Source organism: Salvelinus sp. IW2-2015, linkage group LG15 (assembly GCF_002910315.2).
Source record: "Salvelinus sp. IW2-2015 linkage group LG15, ASM291031v2, whole genome shotgun sequence".
Lineage (NCBI taxonomy): Eukaryota > Metazoa > Chordata > Actinopteri > Salmoniformes > Salmonidae > Salvelinus > Salvelinus sp. IW2-2015.
The window spans coordinates 66,958,193-66,963,130 of NC_036855.1; positions in this window are offsets into that span (position 1 = coordinate 66,958,193).

Here is a 4,938-nt window from a genome sequence, read left to right on the forward strand (position 1 = left end):
GACCAAGCTTTAATTTCCTGACTGATGTCTTGAGATGTTGCTTCAATATATCCACATTCATTTTCCTACCTCATGATGCCATCTATTTTTAGAAGTGCACCAGTCCCTCCTGCAGCAAAGCACCCCACAACATGATGCTGCCACCCCCGTGCTTCACGGTTGGGATAGTGTTCTTCGGCTTGCAAGCCTCCCCCTTTTTCCTCCAAACATAACGATGGTCATTATGGCCAAACAGTTATATTTTTATTTCATCAGACCAGAGGACATTTCTCAAAAAAGTACAATCTTTGTCCCCATGTGCAGTTGCAAACCGTAGTCTTGCTTTTTTATGGCGGTTTTGGAGTAGTGGCTTTTTCCTTGCTGAGCGGCCTTTCAGGTTATGTCGATATAGGACTTGTTTTAACTGTGGATATAGATACTTTTGTACCAGTTTCCTCCAGCATCTTTACAAGGTCCTTTGCTGTTGTTCTGGGATTGATTTGCACTTTTCGCACCAAAGTATGTTCATCTCTAGGAGACAGAACACGTCTCCTTCCTGAGCGGTATAACGGCTGCGTGGTCCCACGGTGTTTATACTTGCGTACTATTGTTTTTACAGATGAACGTGTTGACTTCAGGCGTTTGGAAATTGTTCCCAAGGATGAACCAGACTTGTGGAGGTCTCCAATTCTTTTTCTGAGGTCTTGCCTGATTTCTTTTGATTTTCCCATGATGTCAAGCAAAGAGGCACTGAGTTTGAAGGTAGGCCTTGAAATACATCCACAGGTACACCTCAAATTAGGTCAATTAGCCTATCAGAAGCTTCTAAAGCCATGACATAATTTTATGGAATTTTCCAAGCTGTTTAAAGGCAAAGTCAATTTAGAGTATGTTAACTTCTGACCCACTGGAATTGTGATACAGTGAATTATAAATGAAATAATCTGTCTGTAAACAATTGTTGGAAAAATTACTTGTGTCACGCACAAAGTAGATGTCCTAACCGACTTGCCAAAACTATAGTTTGTTACCAAGAAATTTGTGGAGTGGTTGAAAAACGAGTTTTAATGGCTCCAACCTAAGTGTACGTAAACTTCCGACTTCAACTGTGCTAATTATATACTAAGCATGCATCCACCATTACTGATGGAACAGTGCTGGAAAAGACATTGTAAAAAAATAATTAAGTGACATGAACTGACATGAAGTAACATAAGGCAACATGAACTGACAGAAGGTGACATGAAGTGACATGAAGTGACATGAAGTGACAAAGTGACATGAAGTGACATGAAGTGACATGAAGTGACATGAAGTGACATAAGGTGACATAAAGTGACATAAAGTGACATGAACTAACATGAACTGACATGAACTGACAAAGTGACATAAGGTGGCATGAACTGACAAAATGACATGAAGTGACATGAAGTGACATGAACTGACAAAGTGACATGAACTGACAAAGTGACATGTTGTCAGTTCAATGTCAAGTTCATGTCACTTTGTCAGTTCATTCACTTTGTCAGTTGCATGTCACTGTGGGTCCGACGTTTACAAGCACTCCCATTAAGTATTGCAGATAGTCGTCACCTTGTCATGTTCAAATATTTGTTAGTTCCATGGGTGCACCACGTTTCTGGTCGCTTCACAAGATTACTCGCCACAATCATCTAAGTTGGTGAATTTTTGGTCTCATGTCAGTTCATTCGATTAAGTTCAATGTCTAGCTTCAATGTCACTTTATGTCCACTTTATGTCACCGTCTTATCCTGGAGTCACTCTTGGTGAAATTGAATCGTACTGGTTTGGTAGGCTCACTGTTCAGCTCTCTCAACTGATCACTACGCTCTATTTGTCCACTGGTTCGCCCAAAACTGGTTCTCTTGTCATATTCAGTGATGTTCATTGATCGTGTGCAGGGCACCTTTTGGTTTGATGGATGTCCAGCTTTTCCTCGTCAGTCTTCAACTTTTGACTGGTGCCTTGGTTGTCTTTAATTGTTACTAAATCATGCCTCATTTTTGCCAGTCACAACCTTTTGGAAGTAATGCTTGGGGTCATTGTCCTGGCACGAACTCATTTTGCGGGAAGCAAGCTAACTTTATTTCATGATCTGATTGTTCTTTGTAGTTGTATGCCACATTGCTACATATATTTTCCCACAAATGCACTCATTTGTTCATCTAGTCATAGATTGCCGGTATGATTTGCTAATGCTTTTATGTTAGAAAAGTGCACCCAGTCCCTATATCCTAGGACGCAAAGCACCAACAGTATGGTGAACATGGTCGCTGGCAAAGTTCTTTACGTACACTTAGGTTGGGAGCCATTAAAACTCGCTTTTTTCCAACCACTTCCACAAATTTCTTGGTAACAAACTATAGTTTTGGCAAGTGCTCGGTTTCTCAGGACATTTGCGGCATAATCATTTGGTGTCGGTTTGTTACGGACCGCTAATTGTCTAAAGTTCTTCCCACATCTAATTGTTTCTCTTCTCCACCAAGATCACAGATTAACAGTATGGGTACTACTCATTTAATATGGACCACTACAGTTTATCACTTGTATTTCTTTACAATTTCATAAGACGTAGAGGAGAGTCGAGAAGCTGCAATTTCATACCCTACCATGATACAAAGTATCTGTATGTCCGTGCTCCTGTGCCTTTGCTATATAAAAGTAGAGCTCGGTAAAGCTTTTTTATGGCGGTATATTAGGCGATTCTAGTCGTCATGGCTTTTTTGCCTTGCTTTTAGAGCGAGCTTCTGATAGGCCTTCTTTCCGAAGTTTATGTGGACCGACTCTAGGCCTTGTTTTCACTGTTGGGCTATCGATCCTTTTGTAACCCACGTTCTTCACATCCTATCTCTTTACCTGAGAACGGTGTTACGCCTTGTTGCTGGATTGTTACGTTTTTCTGTGCTTAGAGCTCTTGGACCCACTTTTCATACATACCCCATCCAAGTGCCACCTCATCATAATGGTCATTTGACAGTTCATCTCTAAGGAGCCAGAACCACGTCTCTTCCTGAATCATGGCAGAGAACTCAAAAGATAACATATCAGCAGCAAGACCATCAGAAAAAGAATTGGAGACCTATCACACAGAAACGGGCAGCTGCTATGGGTGGTGTTCCACATCCCCTTGGGATTAGAGAAAAGTAATTTTCCAAACGCGCTCCCCGGCCCCGCCCTACGAAGTCGCGCGTTTAAATTACGTTATCATTGCCGTACTACTGTATAGAATACAATCAGTTACGTTCTAAAAGAAGATGTAAAGTGTTATGACTTCAAAAGGCGATTCTCTGGTGTGGGTTGCCCGAAGGATAACCACCAGCAGGCAGACTGTGGACGGTCCGTTCCTCAAAATTCTTATTTACTCTGAGGTCTTGCCTGAGCTTTTCCTTATATTGTGATTTTGCCAAAGTGAGAGATGCCTGCTACGATGCAAATGTAGGCTCACTGTAGTTTGACAGCCGGTAGGAGCCCCTATTGAAAAACTACTAAACTTCTCACGCAAGGTGGAGAACCTCAAATTAAAGGGTCAGGAAATTTCAAGCCCTATTCAGACCAGCTCTCTAGAAAGACCACTAGCAACATAGCATTATTAAATGAGAACCTATTTGGTATAACCCACAGTCTGTGTTAACGGGGCACATAGCAAGGAAATTTAGTAGGGACTAATGTGTTAACTTCGAAATGTGATACTAATATCCCACAGCATTTAAGAGAACAATTAGGTGAGACTACTCAGTTTGAAATTTATAGATATGAACAATACTATCTGATCTCCTGTGTAAAACAATGTGGTTGGCAACAAAGCTTCAAGCACAAGGAAAAAGCCACTTAGCTGTTCCCAACAAGCCCAGCACATAAGATAAGAGCAATGTATTCTAATAACGGCTTTGTCGAAAAACATCTAGTAGTCACATGGTGTAACCAGGAAATTTTGGGCTGATGTGTGTTGAAGAAAACGAGTTTAATGTCGTCTGGTCTCTCGAACCTTGAATAAGTTTAAAACGAAATATATAAACTTCCTCTCGACCTGATATATGCAAATCGTGCGATTATATGATAACTTCTAGGGATGGGACCAGTCCAGCGAGAGAGTGACTCGTATGACAGCAGTCGACTGAAAGGCACATATCTGTGTCCACAAAATAACTTCAGTACAATGACAAGACAGATCAGCAGGTGGTGGACGGCGAAGCATAGAACTGTCAGGTTGGTGATGCGGGAATGTGCTTATACATGGACGTTGGCACTAGGAAAGGGGACTCAAAGTGGAGTTGAACGATGACTGTAAGATAGATCAAGAAGATGGACAGAATGAGATAGTGCAGTGTGAGTGACGATATATTAGAATAGTGACGTATAGAAAGATTATCGAATTGGAGACATGACAATGACTGACATGAACTGACAAAGTGACATAAGGTGGCTGAATGAAAAAATGACATGAAGTGACATGAAGTGACATGAATGACAAGGACATGAACTGAACAAAGTGACATGAACTGACATGAACTGACAAGGTGACATAAGGTGACATGAACTGCATGAATTGACAAAGTGACATGAACTGACAAAGTGACATAAGGTGCCATAAGGTGACATGAACTGACATAAGTGACATGAACTGACATAAGGTGACATGAACTGACATAAAGTGAAAAGTGACATAAGGTGACATTAACTGACATAACGTGACAAAGTGACATAAGTGGCATGAACTGACATAAAGTGACAAAGTGACATAAGGTTGACATGAACTGACAAAGTGACATGAACTGACATGAACTGACAAAGTGACATGAACTGACAAAGTGACATAGGTGACATAAACTGACAAAGTGACATGAACTGACAATGAACTGACAAAGTGACAAAGTGACATGAACTGACATAAGGTGACATGAACTGACAATAAAGTGACAAAGTGACATAAAGCTGACA